Source organism: Panthera uncia, chromosome F2 (assembly GCF_023721935.1).
Source record: "Panthera uncia isolate 11264 chromosome F2, Puncia_PCG_1.0, whole genome shotgun sequence".
In the NCBI taxonomy this organism is placed as follows: Eukaryota; Metazoa; Chordata; class Mammalia; order Carnivora; family Felidae; genus Panthera; species Panthera uncia.
Window position 1 is genome coordinate 8,136,647 of NC_064812.1, and position 19,673 is coordinate 8,156,319.

Here is a 19,673-nt window from a genome sequence, read left to right on the forward strand (position 1 = left end):
GTATCTCAGAAGCTAGAATCTACGTAAAGAGGAAAAGAACATCAGAGGAATGAATGGAAGTGTACTGGTTTGCTAGGACTCCTGTAACAAAGTACACAGACTGGGCGACTTCACAGCAACTTATATTCTCACAGTCCGAGAGGCTAGAAGTCTGACCTCAAGGAGTCAGCAAGGTTGTTTCTGCAGAGACCTCTCTCCTTAGCTTGTAGGTGGCTGTCTTCTCCCTGTGTCTTCACCTCTTACCTCTGCGTGTGTGTGTCCTAATTTCCTCTTCTTGTAAGGACACCAGTCTTATTGGATTAAGGTTGACCCCAATGATCTCATATTGACACAATTACCTCTTTGAAAACCTTTCTTCAAATAGTCACATTCTGAGTGACTGTGGGTTAGACTTTAACATGTGAGTTTTGAAGAGCCACGATTCAGGCCATAAGAGAAGGTAAAAGAAAGTCTTTTCTTTTTCTTATTCTTTAGTGATGTAGTAGATTAACGGTTTGTTCAAAATAATAGTAGTGACAATGTGTTGGGTGATGATAGCTTATGTATGAACGAAATTAATGACAGCGATGTATTAAGGAGCAAGAAATTAGGAATATTCTTGAGCATATACAGCACTGGTGAAGTTCTATAGGATAATTTGAAAGTGGACTTAGAATGGTAGTTGTAGGGGTGCCTGGGTGGCTCATTCAGTTGAGCATCCGACTCCTGATTTTGCCTCAGGGTCATGGGTTAAGCCCCAAGTTAGACTCTGCACTGAGCATGGAGCCTGCTTAAGATTCTCTCTCTCCCTCTCTCTCTGCCCCTTCCCCACTTGTGATCTCTCTCTCTCTCTCTCTCTCTTTCAAACAAACAAACAAAGAAGAATAGTTGTACACTGCAAACTCTGGTACGACCAGTAAACAAAGTTTTTAAATGTTTATTTATTTATTTTGAGGGGGAGAGAGCATGCCTGTGCAAGTGGGGGAGGGGCAGAGAGAGGAGGAGAGAGAGAGAATCCCAGAACAGAGCCCAACTGGAGGCTTGTTCTCACAAACCATAAGGTCATGACCTGAGCTGAAATCAAGACGCTTAACTGACTGAGCCACCCAGGCGCCCCTAAACAAAAAAAAATTTTTTGAGAAGTAAAATTGATATGCTAAGAAAGAACCAAAAATGAAATTATATAAAATGCTCAGTTAAAATCAGGGAAGGCAGAAAAAAGATTAGAAAGAAAGAAAGAAAGAAAGAAAGAAAGAAAGAAAGAAAGAAAAAGGGCAATAAATAGAAAACAGTGATGAATTAGACAGATATTAATCCGGCTACATCAATAACCATTTCAAATGTTAATGGTCTAAATACACCAATTAAAAGACACAAGACTTAACTAATACTGCTAAGGAAACCAACCTTAAATATAAGTCGTAGCTATTTTAACAATAAGGGAATGAAGCGAAATATACCACATTAACACTAATCAAAATAAAGCCAACACAAGCTGTAATAATTTTTAACAAAGCGAGCTTCCAAGTAAGGAAAACGATCAGTGAACTACTCTCTAAGGCAGACACAAGAGGGTGGGTTACTCAATAAGTAACGAGTTGGTGGGTTCCAATTTATCGTTTCCTTCCTTCCCTTCCTCTATGGTAGAGTCTGAGAAGGTAGAGCCTTACATGCCCAGACTCTCTTGTAACCAGTGGGGGCCACATAACAGTTTCAGAAAGTGGCACATAGGCAGATGTTTGCTGAGGACTGTTGAGACGGTTTTGCTTCCCTAATTATAGGAGCTCTTCCTTCTTTCTCTGCTTCCTCTGTTCCTCCTTTTTCCTTCCTCAGTGTGATGGCTTGAGTTATCCTGTGATGGGGGGGGGAAAGGCCAAGAGATTTCCACAAACTTTAGCCCTGACACCCTTGAACAGATGAGTAGGATGGAGCTTCTAGTCGTACTGAACGCAAATCCAGTTCTGAATAAGACAGCCTCCATTGCTCCCAAGGGTTCAGTGAAAATCTGTTATAAACCACAACTCTTTGCTGGGGCTTTATAAGGAAATGAAGGAAGATGGAAGAACATTAGCTCAGACAGTTACAGGGAACAAAGGGAGAGCAGGAGACACGGAAGGAAGTGTACAACTGCCTCAGGAAATGAGGAGACTCCTGCGTGTGCACGTTCGCATGTGTGCACGCGTGCACATACCTGGGGCCTGCTGCTTCTCGAGCTGTGCAATAGGGGATCAAACTATTTGTGGAGTATTTAAAGACTCCCTTAAAGTCTAGGTGATTTAGGGACATTCAGGTGCAGACACGCTGAGTTACTTCTGCCTAGTTTTTGTTCTGAAACGCAAAAATGTCGGGGCGCCTGGGTGGCTCAGTCGGTTAAGCCTCGGACGCTTGGCTTCGGCTCAGGTCATAATCTCATGGTTTGTGGGTTTGAGCCCCACATCGGGCTCTGTGCTGACAGTGCAGAGCCTGGTTGGAATCCTCTCTCTCCCTCTCTATCTGCTCCTCCCCCGCTCATGTGCATAGTCTCTTTCTAAATAAATAAACTTTAAACACAAAAATGTCACCATGGCAATTGCAACTCCAGATCACAATTATCCTGATGTGATGATCAAGAAAATGGTATAAAATTGTTCTTTGTATGCGCATTTTTGAAAATACACAAAATTATTCACAAGCATCTCGCTGAAACAAATGAACAAGGGACAGTAAATGGAAGTACGTTGTCCAATGCTCGTTTGATGTGAGCAAAATGTGTACTTTGTCTTACTTAGTGAGCTTCTCCAGTACCTGATGCCCCCATGCACACCCAGTCTCTACCACTCTAACCTGGCATCTTTCTATGGGGTCTCAAATTTCTCAGTCATGCTATCTTACACTAGGCATTTCTTCAGGGACTTACTCTTCCATGCGGGAGGGAGCGCCATCAGACAGAGGGAAGGCCGTGTCCGTGTTCTCAGGAGATTGGTGTGGGCTTGAGTGAAGAGGCAGGCAGAAGGGGTGATGTGTCAGTCAAGTTTAAAGGCAGACGGTGCCTGTGAGGCATCTTTGTAACTGTTCCCACTCTTTACCAAAGTGCTGCTGTCCCAGTCAGACAGGGGATCAAGTGGCTCAAGGAGAATGACCTTTGTCTAAACATTCCTTGGTGACCTGGGAAGGCACACAGGTGACAAGTATGTGCCAGTTGCCCCCTTTCATGAACACCACCACCCATTTTCCCCAGAAGTTGTCAAAATATTACCAGTTTCTAGGCGTGCCTTGAAAATGGTGGAAAAGCTGTGCTTTGTCACCCCTGTCCCTTGTCTTGAACCTCTCACCTGCTGGTTGGTCCTGGCTGCCAGGTGTGGGCTTGGATTCTAGGTAGGGGACCAGTTCATCTCAAGTTGCCTAGACTTCCCTGGTTTCGGCACTGAAAGTCCCTCATCTTGAGGAAACTCTCAGTTCTAGGAAAACTTACAAAGTTTTAAAGTTATAAGTTTGTAAGTTTAAAGTTTATAAGTTTTATAAACTTATAAAGCTGGTCACCCTGTTTCTGAGCAAGCTGAGGATGCATGGAGAGCCTGTTGACGTCACAACGCGTAACCTTTAGATCATCTTGGAAATGCCACGCAGGGATATGGGGCAGCATTGTCTGAGGTCCAGGCTCGGATCTCTGGAACTTTACTGAGCTCCGGTAGCATGGGCAGCTGTAGTTGACTTCCATAGTGCTAAAAGTCGACTTTATAATAAGTGACAAAACTTATTATAATAAAACTTGTTATTTAATGTAACTTATTATAATAAAAGTTGATTACAAAAAATAGAAGCAGAAAAATCAGTATCGTTAGCTAGAAAAAACAAAATTAAGAAGTTCTTAAGGATCATGGCAAAATTTTCCAAAGGAAGACTGTATCTTTGGAAATCACAAAATCCATAGGTTGAAGTGAGGTTTAAATGTTTCGGCAGAAGCTTAAGTGAATGAATGGACTCACTCAAGGAAAGGAAAGGGAACCTCACAGGAAATTAACTCTAGTGGGGAGAGCCCTTTTAGAGAGAGCAGAAAAATTTCCTGAGCAGATAAAAACATGAGGCTTGCCCCCGAGGGGGTAGGTGACTACAAAAAATGAACAATAGTTCTAAGAGAAGAAATGGAAAAATTCCTCAGTTCCTTGAAAAGACAGTTGATTGCCCTTTTTAACAAAACTTCTAATAAGTAGTTGACAGTTCAGGGTTGGTGAGACTGGCCAAAGAAACCACAATGAATTGAGAAAAGAAAATGCATGTAGCAGACCGAAATTCCCTGAGGTGGATACTAAATTTGGGCTTCTACAAAAATGGCTTCAAGACCTCGACAGAGCCTCGAAATTCTGGGTTGTCAGATCACCAAAGCTGGCTTATCAGATCACCAGATCAGCTGGGATGGTCAGGGATCCGGGATCCCAGGTGTGTTAACTGGACCCGATGTCACCTCCGCAGGGTTTAGATCCAAGAACGAAGGCTCCCTCCATCAGGCTAACCACATCTCAGGACAGCTCTTCCTCCTCGAGGGCAAAACAGAGAATCATGTTTTGTTCCTAAGTGTGGTTCTCTCTCCAGACCAGCAAGACTGCCAGCTTTTGGTGCACTTCTTTTTCCTGGTGCAAATGGTCTAAGATCCTGAAGAATAACATGAATGAGGCCTTTGGTGGCTTGGGCTCTCCTGCTGTGTCTCTCACACTTAAAAGTCGTGTGGCTGGCCCAAACTTCGTCCCTCCATCTCACGATAAAAGAACAACACCCCAAATGATCTAATTTAAAAATGGGCGAAAAGCTTGAGTAAGTGTATTGGATAAGTCTCTAAAGAAGATACCGAGTATCCAATAAGTACATGAAAAGATGCTCATCATCACTAATCTTTAGGAAAATGCAAATCAAAACCACAGTGAGATACCACTTAGAGCGCCTTTGTCAAAAAATCAGAAAATAACCAGCGTTGGTGAGAATGCAGAGAAATTGAAAGCCTTGTGCACTGCTGATGGGAATGTAAATTGGTACAGCTACTACGGAAAACAGCGTAGGGGTCTTTCAAAAAATAAAAATAAAGACACCCAGGTGGCTCAGTTGGTTAAGCATCTGACTCGTGGTTTTGACTCAGATCATGGTCTCACAGTTCGGAAGTTTGAGCCCTGTGTAGGTCTCTGTGCTGATGGTGTGGAACCCATTTGGGATTCTCTCTCTCCCCCCCCCCCCGACTCTCACTCTGCCCCTCCCCTCCCTCTCAAAATAAATAAATAAACTAAAAAAAATAAAGTAAATAAAACATGCCTCTTCTTACAAAGTTGCCACAATGACCCTTTCCTCTTGCAGAAAAAGAAACCATTGTTTCCTATCTTAACATGGTGATTGCGAAGATTTTCAGACAACCCGTTGATTTTCAAAGCTTGAATGAGCGAAGATTCGCAAAAACAGTTTTATCACCCTTGCGCATTGCTTGAGACAGCGTCTCCCTTGATGGTCCTTTAAATATGCATTAATGTAATAACATGAGGCATTACTCCGTCCCATATTCTCACTGCCAGATTGGAGCGTGAAGGCGACGTAGAGTATAAGCAAACCTGCCCAGATTCCCGCAGTTGCCTGGGGCCTGGGTCGATTGCAGGCTTTGGGACGGTGGTCCTCGGTGCCACGAGGTGAGGGGGTGGTGGGAGCACAGCGAACATGAGCTCGCCTTGAATCTGTGACTCTGGATGCTTTTCATCGTGCTTACTGGTCCCTGGCCCCTGCCCCCATCAATCCAGGCTTATTCCCCCACACAGAAGAGGGCCCGCCTCCACACTACGGGAGTTAATGTGGTGATGACAGCCTCTGCCCTGGCCTGGAGAGGTCCCCCTCCTGCTGGCACCCCACCTCTGCCGTGGCGCTTCCGGCCAAACAGGTGAGTGGGCCTGACAGCCGGCTGGCTGGGGCCAGGACAGGGCCGAGTGGCCCGAGTGGAGGTGAGTTGCCTGGCTGTGTGGTGGACGACCGGGCAGAGACTTTGGAAGCCTGGGCACAAGCCACCTCTCCTTCTGAGAACTGAGGCCCTTCACTGAATTGCTTTGCATTTTGGCCTTCTCTTCTATAAAATGGGGGGGCAAGACTTGCCCGGCAAGTCCGTTTTCGTCTGACTCACTGTAGGTGTCGTCCCTGAATCTCATCTCTACTATTCAAGAGGATGCTCCCAGTAAAGTAATTTGATTCTTGCCCTGGCACTTTTGTAGGAGCTGCTCCGAATGCCTGCGATGTCCTCCCCCCTGCTTTCCCAACTACTGCTAGTCTTCCAGTATGCCACCCACATGTCACTCGTTGCTTCTTTTCGGAAGGCCACTGCCCCTCTTCCTCCTCTAGAGACACACGGTGCTGAATACCTTCCCCTCCTGGGCTCCCCTTCCTCATCCTGGTCATATTTCTGTTGTCAGTCTTCCCTGATTGAATTGTCATGGGCCATGTCTCTGACTCCTCTGCCAAGCATGGCTCTGTCTCAAGAGTTCACAATTCTTTTTTTGTAGAAGTCTTGCTAGTAAAGAATTTTCGGTTTTGAGGACCATGCAGTTTCTGCCGTAGCTGTTTGATTGTGCTGCTGTACCGAAAACACAGCCACAGGCAATAGGCAAACAAAGGAGTGTGGCTGTATCTCCAGTCGACTTTATGTACAAAACAGTCAGGAGGCCAGAGTTGGTCCACGGGCCAGAGCGCCCGACTCCTACTCTATCCCACACATGTAGCACAGAGCTTGGCAAAGCAAACACTGGGGGAGAGACGTGTTTGTTCCAAATACTGGGCTCAACCCTGGCCCTGTAACGTCTTCTTCCATCCATATGTTCTGCTCCTGTGTCTGGTGGGTTCACTGGATGCAAATAGAAGACAAGGAGGCCCACTGCATGTGACTTTTGCTCCGGAAGCTATATATTGGTGTTTTTTTTTTTTTTTTGTGGGGGGGGTTGGTTTTTGTTCTTGTTTTGTTTTGTTTTGCTTGAGCCCAATCAGAAGGACAGGTGATAGCATACAAAGGGTGCTGTTCATGGCATCAGCAGACCTGGACACTTGCTGTGTATTCCTTGGCTGGCCATGTCACATCACCCTTGATGACACGAGGCTTAGTGTCTTCATCTACAAGATAGGCTATGTGCCTACGTGGGAGGACGATAGTGAAGATCACAGCGATAGCCCACATTCTGTCGCTTGGTAAGCTCGCTTGCTAGTCAAGTGCTGGCTGACTAGAAAAATATCATCCTTATGATTCAACTAAGACTCTAGCCTTCTTAGGCCCGCAGGGGAGACATGCGTTCATTCATTCATTCATCCACGCATTTCATTACCAATCAGGATTGGAAAATTATCAAATAAGGAAGGAAACTATTCCTTTGGGCCAGTACAGACTCAAAGAACATTTCAAGAACATCCTGATCTTCTTTATCATCTCGCTCTATTTTTACATGTCCTGGTGATTTGGCCATTGGGTAGGGGTCTAGAGTGAGAGCCACCAAAGCACTTGCCTGAACTCAGCCGGCGAGGGAGTCATGCGTCGTCTGTGGAGCCCCATGTGGAGAATGGGCTGGGGTGACAGAGATTGTTTCTTTTCTACCAAAGTCTCTTCTCCTCTTCTTCCCCAGTCACAGCCACACCACGTGTCCTTTGCAAGGAGACTGAGATACGGCTAGTAGACTGAGTCACAGCCAGGGAAATGTCAGCAGAGGGACAATGCTTGTCTTCTCGGACTGGCCCTCAGGAGAAACGAAGCGAACAAAAAAGAAAAACACCCACTAGGTACACTTCTTGCTTTCCTACCGCCTCGTGGGCTGGGAGGGTATTGATGAGGGAAACCCTGGATACCACATGGGAATGACTTCAGCTGGGATCCCTTCACGATGTGGCAGAGCAGAGCTGCCCCTGACTTGAACCCCCACCTCGGACACTTAACTGAGCATAGCGTCAGCTTCTGGTACTGCGCTGTTGTGTTTTCAGCTACTGAGTTTGAAAGCCTATTTGTTACAGCATTTTCTTACCCCAAATGAGACCGGTGTATCTACCTTCTTTCCCCCATTCCATCATGCCTTCTTGTCTTTCTGTCTTCCTACCTTGCTTTTCTTTCTCCAAGTGCATAAGCCCATAATCCTTGAGGTGGGACATGCTTCAGATCGAAAACTTTTCAAATTTTACAAAACTAACGTAGCGCCCAAGGGCTTATCCCTTGTGAGGCCTGAAGCTTATGCAATCTGGGGCACTTCTTCCAGTAAAAGATTACCAGGTTTTGAATACAATATCAGGCACAAGAGCCCCGACGTCTAAGCCTCTTTAGACTGAGTGGCTGAAGCCACTATTCAAATTTATTTATCCATCTGCATAAAAACATATGAAAATTCTACACGGGATCGATGAAGATCATAGATGGCCCCCCAGTAATTCAGGTCAAGTTTTTCCTCTAAATTAGTTAAGGTCACCTTTGTGCTCACTGTCAAATGAATTTTTTTAAATACAGCTTTCAGACCGTCAGACCGTTTTGGATTTCGGAATGGGGGATAGGGGATCTGCATCACAAATGGCCAGTCCTGATTAGGTACCGTGAGGGCAAGAGGGTACCACACGTACAACCCTTTCCTTCAGGGAGTCTGCCATCTCCTAAGGACATGGAGCGTGAGGTACCATAGCTACAGTGTGATTACTGCCACGAGAGTAGCTCACACGAAATGAGAGACTTACACTACCCAGAAGGACTTTCTGTGGGTGAGTGTTAAGTCCACAGAGAGCCAGGGGTCCTGGAGAGTCCCTACGCCCAATCACTGTGATGCGCCCCGATGCTCACCAGGAGGACGTGGCAGGTGCGGGCGTCCCAGACATTGAGTCAGTCAGAAGCAAACTGACTCAAAGAAACAGACAGACCTGAGCCCAAATGCTGATTCTTCCCTTATTTATTGTGATATTGGTAAGTTGCTAACCCTTTGCGATCATCAACTATAATTAACGAGATCCAAGAATAGTTGTGTCATTGGCTGCCATTTGTTGCCACGTTGCGAGTATTGTGATTGGTGCTTGAGATGAATGATCTAATTACTGCCCCCCAAACCCTGCAAGATAGATGTATTATCATTTTCAGACAAACAAATCAAAGATCAGAGAGCTTTAGAAACTCATCTAAGACCCAGGTCTCTTTGACCCCAAAGCCCAAACAGGGAACTACTGTTCCTCTGTCTCTTCCAAGGATATAAAAATGATTCAGAAATTTGTGAACATAAAATGGTGCCGAATTCTTGTCCTCGGTCTGGTTTGTCCAAACTTCTGAATTCTCTCCCTTTGAATCTGAATTTGACCCAGACACTTGATACCTTTCCCGGGCCTCCCAGTCTGAGCTTTTCCTTCCCAAGAGGACATGATCCTAGATTTAAAGGCAGAGACTGTAAAAAGAGACAACATAGAGGACACCTGGATGGTGACTAAGTTTGTGGCCTTAAAAAATACCTTAAATTCTTTTGAAATTTTAATTTGGTAATTTTGTAAAACATCAGGCTTCCCTTGAGAAATGAAATGACAATCCTAAGCTTGCATTTTTCCATGACAAAAAGTGGCAGCCCCCCCCCCAAATCTTAAGCGGGTCCCCTTTTTATAGCACCCTGTACTTTTCTTTATAGTCCTTAACAAAGTTCACAGCTCTGCCTTTATCTCTAGAAATATATAATATATATAAACTACTTGCTCTCCTGACTAGAGAGTAAGAGCCATGTCTGATTTGCTTACACTGTGTTCTCGGTGACTAATGAACAAATGGACCGAATGCACAGTGAAAAAAAATACCTGTTAAAGAAATATACATTTCTGAATTAATGAGGACAATGACAGGAAGGTAGTGTGTTCACATGTCCATTTCATACCCTATTACCGTGATAACTTAATAATCCATGCCGTTCAATACAAAGGAGGCTTTTGGTCTTTTTGAAGAGTCGATCCATAATGGCCCCATACACTTGCCATTTAGGTTCAAATGTTGGAAATATAATGACTTCATAGTGATGTCTTTCTGCTACTTAATGGCCCCTAAACATTAAAGAGATGGTAATTGGCAGGGTCTGTGGGGCTATTGTTTTTTTAACTTATGGTGGCTTTATGCTTCTAGCCCATATAATAATCAAGGATTTATAGGCAATAAAACAGATCCCTAACCATAAGAATCGTCATGAACTGCACGTGAGAAAACAATCACCAATTTATGTTGCCTGATGAGACAGTGATTGGCCATAATCATACCTTGATTTCATACACTGACTTTCTTCAGAGGATCATAAGGTCCCTGAGCATGTGGTTTATGAATCATGATCCATATAGACAGGGAAGGTCTATTGTCACCAGACCTTCCATAGAGCACTTTGCATATTAATCCCCTACTAATTTGGACTGTTGTTATTTGAGCAGACCCATTAATCTAACCAACTGAGCAACTACCAAGAGTCCAGCCCTATGCACATGGCCAACCTCCCCAGTGTAGTGAGAGGACCTGTACAGCTGACTCAACTCACGTATTTTCCAGTAAGTATTTCCCGATCCTCCCAAGTAGCATAGCCTTTCCCTGGTCGTCCTCCCCGCTGCTCTTAGCACTTGGCCTGTTCTTGCCTCAAACACAATTGGCCTCAGGTGGAAGTCGGGCAGTACAGGTATAGCAACAAGGCACAGGTTTTGGGACAGATGGACAGGGTACACCCCTGCACCCACCTCTACTAGCTGTGAGTTAGGCACACCAGTTTCCTCATCTTTAAAATCAGAAGTAACACTACTGGCTTTGCGCCGTTGGGAAGAGTATTTGGATATTGTATGTAAAACACTCAAATATACAGACGGTATTAAATAAATATTAAACTCCTCTACCAGAGTGCAGGAAATGTGTTGTGCTCTTTCCTCTATTACTCTTGGCAGAGCTCCTGCTAAATTGAAGATGATCGTAAAAGACTTATTAAAGGAAGGAAGGGAGGAAAATTCAAAACGATTAAATGATGTAAATCATTTCATAATAACAAGAATAGAACAAGTAGGGATTCAGAATTCTCCAAAATAAATTCAAGGGAAAATAAGTTTAAGCACATGAATGGATATTTGTTTATTTTATTTTATTTATTTTTTCATTAAAATTTTTTTAATGTTTATTTTTGAGAGAGAGAGACAGACAGACAGACAGAGCATGAACAGGGGAGGGGCAGAGGGAGAGGGAGACACAGAATCTGAAGCAGGCTCCAGGCTCTGAGCTGGATGAGGGGCTCGAACTCACCAACTGCGAGATCATGACCTGACCTGAAGTCAGACGCTTAACTGACTAAGCCACCCAGACGCCCCTATTTTATTTTATTTTATTTTATTTTATTTATTTTATTAATTTAATTTACTTTTATATTATTATTTTATTTTATTTTACTTTAATTCCATTCCATGCACTACTGGGTATTTACCCAAAGAAAACACTAATTCAAAGGGATATACATATATATACGCTCCTGTGTTTATAACAGCATTATTTACAATAGCCAAATTATGGAAGCAGCCCATTGACGAATGATGGGTGGATAAAGAAGATATGGTATATACTATATATATATATATATATATATATATATATATATTTATATATATACACACACACACACTACACACACACACACACACACACACACACACAGGAATATTATTCAGCCATGAATGGGTATTTCTTGACAAAAAGATTCTGTGGTCAACATAACCTCCATTGGCATGCTTCATTTTGAGGGTTTAATATGAGGCCTTTCCAAGAAAAATCTATTTTATTATATAATTAAGTGTTTCAACTCCATTTCTTCTCTCATGAAAAGGTCCTTAATTTTCTCCTCTCCTACCTCATGACAAATCCAAGTCCCAGAGGTTCACTTGGTCCCCACAGTCAATTTTAGTTGCAAATGGCCATGCAGGGTAGAAACTGCAAGATTTCCATCCATTGGATTTCACTCCCTGGAAGATTCGCTCCATGCTATGCTGCACTAAAGTCAGTGTCATGCTGCTGAAAAGCAGATGTTCTCACGTCTCCAGAGGACACCCTTGACCTGCACTCAGTGATCTAAGCACGTCACCACCCCGGTCCTACAATAATGTACACCGGAAGTGTGAGGAAGGGGGACAAGGTCTTGCCTCACTGTCCACCTAGTCGTGGTCATTCCACACACACACACAGATGTGGACTCCGTATTGTTCAGTGTCCCAGTGGGAAGTCACACCCAAGGGATTTAACTGAAGGAAACTTAAAGGGACAATTTCACCACAGGAGTGGCTGAGTAAAAACAGAATTGGTACCTTTCTCAAGCTATGATTTGAATAGCATCTTTTAAAACTCCAACTATACCATGATGAACCGTGTTTCAGTAACCACTTCGACGCACCTGGTCTTCACCTTTCTCCGCCAGACTTGCCAATGGGTGCCCTTATTGGCTTTTCCTTCCATAGTGGAGCCCACAGGATCATGTTTAATATTATGCTAACAGCAAGCCTAACTTGGCTCAGAGAACACCCTTCTGGCCTGCAACTACAGCCTTCAGGTACTGCCTCAGTCAAGGGAAAAGGTAGAGGGAGGCTCAACGCTGCATTGCAGAATCTGCGTGAGAGACACAGCCGGTAAGGACTGGGCTATTTCAAGGCATGAAGATGAACAGTAGAAATGCACTTATGGGTAAGTGTACCAGATACACTAGTTGGAGTCTACTGTCCACATGTTTGAAGCCTTCTTTCAAACACACATCTTCCGGTTTTCATTTACATCTTCAGAAATTCATTTGTTATTCCCAGCTGGACCTGTGGCCAGGGCTCCAGAATGATAGTGGTAATCATTGGGATTTTAGGAAAGTGAGGACAAGAGAGTCTCTCCAATATAATTTCCATTCTTTTGGACGTCGTTTGCTATCACTCAAACCTGTCAGGTCACACATGGGTTGCTAATGGGATTATCAGAAGTCTAGACCAGCCAAATACACAGAACTCCATCCTGAATCATATTCTGGCTGTTTCAGGGTGCGGGTTTTAGATAGAAGCTCAGAAATAAACATGAAGGCTTTCACAAAGATATTTATCAACATTATGCAGTGACTGGTTCTAAATTTTACAAATATTTTAATGAGAAGTGAAAAATGGAAGTCAATTTCCAGGTGGTTTTGTTTTCTCATGTGTAAAATGGATAATTAGAATAGTGTTTTCTTCACTGGAGGGTTTTAAAGCTAAAGGTGGATTAATACCTCACTCATTTGTTGAATGAGGCAGGGAATAGATAGAGGATAGATAGAAGATAGATAGATAGATAGATAGATAGTAGATAGATAGAGATAATGGGCAAGTAGGTAATAAATCAATATTGATACATTGATAGAGACTGATAAATACTCAGTGATGGTGAATGTTCAAGCCCTGAGCTCAGTGATCATTATTCTTGTATTCTTAAATACATTTGTATTTGAGTATATGGATGATGAGAGCAAAGCTCCGTATTGTTTTTTAACATTCAGTCCTTAAACTCCACACATCCTTATTCAATATGTCTTTAAAATTTAAAAAAAAAAACCAGAATCTATTCTAACTAAAACTATTGTAATATAACTTCTAAGTTTTATTTCCAAAAGATATATTTCCACTGATAAATTCCACTGGCAAATTATGAAGCAATTACCTACAGCCATTTACAGGGACAAGTACCTTCTGTCTGCCACCGAGCGTGCAAACTTGCATAGGGCAGACCCACACACATGAGTAAGGGATCCATAGGGGACATCTAGAGGCACAGCTCTCCAACTTGGAAGAAAGAGGGTCTGTGGGAAGTGGGGGGGGGTGTATGCGAGGACTGTTTCATGAACAAGTTGATCTGTACAATTAGAGGTTGCCTCTTATTAAACCACTCAATCTTGGTCATTTATGAACACAACCTGGTTTAGATGAATCTACTCAATTTCCAATAGCAATTTCATTAATAATGATGATGATTGCTAGCACTTAACTATGTACAAGAAACTATCTAAGTGATTTGTGTGTATTAATTCATTTAATCTCAACAGTCCTGTAAGTTAGGTACTGTTAGCACCCCCTTTTCACTGATGAGCCAAATGACACAGAAAGGTTGAGGAACCCCATGACATCTCATACCTAATATGTGGCAGAGCTGGGGCATGAACCTCACAGTCTGAACCCAAAACATAAGCTCTTGGCCACTACAGAACACTTTTGTTTATTTTCTTCGTAAATGGATGCTGAGAAAGGAAAAAGATCAATAGTGCCAGAGCCAGGGCTGGGAAGTGTCTTTTAATATAATTCGTACAAATCTACCCAAGGCTTCCTCTAGGCTAGCAATGGGTGAGGGACTTAGATGTACAATGAAGACCGAGACAAATAAGGTCCCATCTTAGTCCCAGCAGAGATAAATTGAGTGGAGCATGAATGAATGAGCGGGTGGCAGTAAGAAAGTGGGGAGGCTGTGCGTCTGGTGTGCAAGGAGCCAGGGCAGACTTGAGGCCCAGGGTGCGAGCAGCAGGATCGAGTTAGCCGGAGGGGGGCGGGCGGGGTTGGTGGGGCTGGAGCCTTGGCACATAAGGTCACGCCGCATGGTGAACAAAATGTAACACTTCTCATTGTGGCCTCCAGAGTTGGGAACCGTCTGGCCCCATCTACCTCTGGGATCTCATCTGGCACATTCTCCTGTCTTCTCTCTGGTCCAGCCCGGCTGCCTGTTTTCACAGTTTCTTGAACTGGCCAAGATCTCTCCTGACTGCTGTCTCTGTCACATTTGCCCTTCTTTCTGCCTAAAATGCGCTTCTGTGCCTTTCCAAAGGTGCCTGGTTTCCTCCTTTGGGGCTTGTTTCAATGTCATCTCCTCAGGGAAGCTTTAAAAATGACCTTCCACATAGTTTCCTCCAATGACCTCAGTTTGTGATTGTCATGGGTTGAATTGTGTCCCTCTCGCCCCAAGTTTATCGGTGGAAGTCTTAACCTCCAGGACTTCACAGCGTGATCTTATTTGGAGATAGAAGCCATTAGGGTGGACCCTAATTCAATATGACTGGTGTCCTTATAAGACGGGGAGATTTAGACGGAGACACAGTTGCAGGGAGAAAGCCATGTGAGGATGAAGGCAGAGATTGGGGAGATGCTTCTACAAGCGAAGGAACACGACAGATTGTCAGCCAAGCACCAGAAGCCAAGAGAGGGGCATGGGAACAAGCCCTGTGGACATCTCGATCTCAGGCTTGTGGGTTCCAGAAGTGTGAGATAATCAAATTCTGCTGTTTAAACCACTTAGTCTGTGCTGCTGTGTTCTGGGAGCCCTAGAAAACTAGTACAGTGATTATAACTTTATTTTGGGTTTACTTAGCCCCACCCAGCTACAGGGCCAGGGCATGTCTGCATCAGTCACCAACGCCCCTAACCAGAACTGGTACATGGCAGGTGCTTAAGGACCTCTGGATGTGGGCTGATTCTCCTCTCCCGGCTAACCCCCGTCCTCCTGTCTTCCGCTTCCTTCTTTCCTGCTCCCTCCCCTCCCCATACTTTCTCCCACACCTTGTGCTTTTGAAATGCTTTCAGGATGATAGGATCCATCAGATTCCACAACTTGCTCACAGCTTGGGCAGGTTGAGAAACAACTGAGACCAGAATCAGATGCCAAGGAAATTCCACAAACCCACCCGCTGACCCAAGAGACCCTTGTTTAAGTTCCAGGGAGGCTTAGGCACATCCTGTTTCCCATGCACCTTTGGGCCTCACACAATTAAGAATTCTGCTGTTGCTTACCTGGATGTTCTCCATTCTTATGGGTTTCTTAACCCTGCCCACCCCTCTAGGAATAGTGACATCATGTCTTCAACTACTGCCTTGGATGTCCCATCTGTCTCCAACTAGTACCATACATGATATATACATATTTCATTAATCCTCTATTATATAGTATTGCAATATTTCCCTAGTCTCCTGATTCACAGGTGACTTGTGTCTGCTTTTTTTTTAAAGGAATTTTGATACAGTCAGGTATCCCCAATTTGAGGCAAAGGGAAATCTAATTTAGCAAAAGTTTAAATCCCAGGACTATTTTCAAGAACAGCTATTATATAATTTAGAATAAACACAGTTATAGGAAATCAGAAAATGAATTAAGAAATCTTCCTGAAACAGAGATAAGCCAGACATAATGCAATGGATAACAATGGTGATGTGAATTAACATTTTGGCTACAAACTGAGTTTCTTTAAATGGTTCAAAGGACTTGCTTGCTTACTTAGGAAGATTAAGCTTTCTCTTTGAAAATTATTTACATTACTCATTGTATGTAGAAGACTTTTCCTTGTGGTTTCACAATCAGCTAACAGTCCATGGAGTATTTGGGATGAGTCAGCCACTCTCTTAACCTTAACTCAGTGTGAGAACTCCGTAAGGTTGGTGTTCTCATCCTCGCTTAAAAGTGAGATCAAAGTTCATAGAGGTTAAATAATATACTTAGAACCACACAGATAAAGAATAAACTCACTTCTCAGCAGGAGAGAAATTTAAACCTAAACCTTTTGCTTTTAGGTCCAGTGCTCTTGTTACAGCATCAAACACTGACCCAACAGAATACATTTCAACAGAAATCATGAATATTTAACAAACCCCAGAGTTAGCAGGTTGAGAAACAACTGAGACCAGAATCAGATGCCAAGGAAACTCCACAAACCCACCCGGTGACCCAAGAGACCCTTGTTTAAGTTCCAGGGAGGCTTAGGCACATCCTGTTTCAGGCACAACATGTACCAATGTTTCAGAAATGTTCAAATTCAGTTGGAGATATGTGATATTGAAGTTAGGGCCCCATACAGTTCGAGAATTTATGAAAGTAATGAGTTATAAGTACCATGTTTAAGTGAAACAAACATTGTGTGAAACAAAGTATTTCATGAATAAAAATAAGCTTCATAAAAAATACACTAGGAAACAGGTGGCCAAGTGTGCCCACACTGACATCAGTTAAAACCGATATAACCAAATGGATATAAAAACTGTTAGGGAAAACTACGTGAAATGGGTCACCCTGCATAGAAAGTATGTGTACGATAGGAGAGGCGATTGATTTTTGGTGTGTTAACAAGAATTAGTGGGCCAGAAAATGTATCTTCATTTTCCTCATTCTGAAAATAATAGACTGTACAATAATAGAATCGTTATCACAATTGCGGTACCAAAATCTCATGGGCGAGCCTCATCTGAAGCAGTGTTGGTAAAACATATGTCATTTATGGAGATTCCTTCCCCTCCATGCTCATAATTACAGAGTTCAGCTGCTTCTGTGTGATGCAAATGACTCGCCAATAAATAAAAGAGATAAACCAATCTGCCTACACATTTTGAGCAGCAGCGCTGGAAATGACAGCCACTGAGGGAGGGAAGTCTCCTGTGACAATACATGGAGTCGAGAGAATGTGGTTGCATTTAGTTCAAGCTCAAGACTTCCAAATAATTTACTTGCAGAGAAAGACAGTGTATGTCAGATCTGGTGGCATTCACGGATATATAATACTTTTTAGAATCCAGTTCTAGAAAGAGGCAATTTTATCACATATCTGCATCCCCTTCTCAACTCCCATGCCAACCACCTCTCTAAATGTAGTTTCCATAGACACATGAGGCCTGGTGAGGGTAAGCAAAGCTTTGGGGCATGCAGAAGTCGAGACAGAACATGCTGCTTAAGGTCCTCTGTCCCCTAGGTTAGATGAGAGCCTGGAAACCAATGGAGAGAAACATGGTGGCCATACAAAGAATATGGATGGACCTGTAGAGATCTTGGACACTCCTGTCTCCCAAAGATTCAGGGGCTGGAAAACATATTCTTGGAAAGACCTGTTGACCTCCCCGGTTTCAGAGCAGCTTTATTGGAACTGAACAGGTAGGCTAAATCCTTTTTATAACTGACTCTTATAGATTATTAGTCTGGCAGAGACCAAGATGCCTTTCTTATCATTGGGGGTCAATGCCAAGGTACCCTATGGCTCAACTTGAACCCCACTGAATGGGGGCTTGAGCCAAGGGAAATTTTACATCTACTCAAAAGGATTCTAATAGCCAGAAAGAGAATAAAAGGCAACTTAAAGAGACAAAATAATAATACTTAAGATAATATTATAACATGAAAAAAAGACTTCACAGCACCAGATACAGGCGATTCTATGATTTGTGGTAGTTGTTTTATGCAGTTGCTGTGAATATTGAATTAGCAAATGCTGGGCCATTGCTGCTGGAGGAAACACAGGGATAGGTTTCTATGAGTGCCTGGTTACAGCATTTTCACCAACTGAGCAATCAATATACACCTTCGTTTCATGTGTGTTTGTGTTTAAAGACATCTTGTTCAGTACATATCATGGATCCATCCATTGAGCTCACGGCCAACATTATAACTCACGTCTGAATGAAGCTTATCTATTACACATATTTGAAGGCACATCACACCCAGTTTGTACAGAGGGACCCTACACAGCACAACAGCACTATGCTTGGGGGCCATTTTCAATAGAAAAATCACCACCAAAACCAAAACAAACAAACAAACAAACCTGTGGCTAAATGTGGCATTACCTAGACCATGAAAAACATATTTGCAGTATGAGAGCTGAAATAAGAAGGTACCTGAGGGCATGCACTTTGGGTTTCTCGAATTTTTTTCACTGTGCACACATGTGCGAGTGACTGCAAAAGCACCATGAGTTTTGGTGTTGAGGTTGCAAATAGATCTTAACAAGTAAGCAAATTCACAAATACAGATGCATCAACAATGGGGATCCAGTGTGTGTAATAATATTTTTAAACTAAAAACCTCAGAGGTTGAAGGAGAAAGTGGCGACCCTTAGAACCTGGAAGACCTAAGATTAGAAAAAATCTTCAATCATGAGAAAAACTAAAGAAAGGGAACTGTGAGGCAAAAGATAAGAAATGAGATAAGATGGGGGTGGTGCTAATTTGCATCTACTGGCACTTCCAGAGGAACAAAATAAGAACAGATGGAGAATGGGTTATAATAAAACAGTTAATACATTAAAAATTCATTGAGTTAAAGAAAGACTTGACTCTGAATCCTGAAGCCTCAACCAATTCTAAGGAAGATGGATATTAGAAGTCATATAACAAGCCAAAGTCTGAAAATGCTCTTTATTTTTGAATCTCAGGAATACAGAGAAAGCATTGAAAGCTTCCATACAGAAAGAAAAATAATTTGCAAAGGTAAACAAGGATCAACCTGGCATGGAACTTCTCATCCGCAGAACCAAATTAGAGAGAACGGAGTAACATTGTGAGGTTGCTCAGAGCATGAATTTTGAGCCAGGAATTCTAGGTCCAACCAAGATGATATTTAGCTGTTGGTGTGAATTATGTCTGCAGATATATAAGGATTCAGGGAACATATCACCTACATCTCACTGAAGAAAATACTGAAGTAAAGATTCTAATCAACCAAGAAATGGATCTGGCAAGAGACCTCAAGACAGAAGAAGATAGGAGGCGAGAGAGTGTGAAATCGGTAAAGATAGAAGTAGAGACAGATCTACAGAATTACCAAAATCTTGGGATGCCTAGGATACATATCAAAGGGGGATTCCTGAAATAGAAGTCACATGCTTTGAGAGAAAGTACTTAAAACTGGAAGAACCAAATTCCTTCTGTGAGTAAAACCCTGAAGATGTGGGATAGACCAGAGGGGA

General features: G+C 43.0%; 1 long non-coding RNA gene across 2 annotated transcripts; it reads right to left on the minus strand.

Moving 5' to 3' along the window:
- Positions 1-1,470: 1,470 nt before the first annotated feature.
- On the minus strand, positions 1,471-4,078 carry LOC125924724 (uncharacterized). Of its 2 annotated transcripts, none has more exons than XR_007458532.1 (3): positions 3,291-4,078; positions 2,876-3,123; positions 1,471-1,831 (listed from the first exon to the last, which is right to left on the minus strand). It is a non-coding gene; the product is annotated as an uncharacterized LOC125924724 (long non-coding RNA). The 2 variants fall into 2 exon arrangements; XR_007458533.1 differs by having other exon boundaries at positions 1,471-2,013.
- Positions 4,079-19,673: the final 15,595 nt, after the last annotated feature.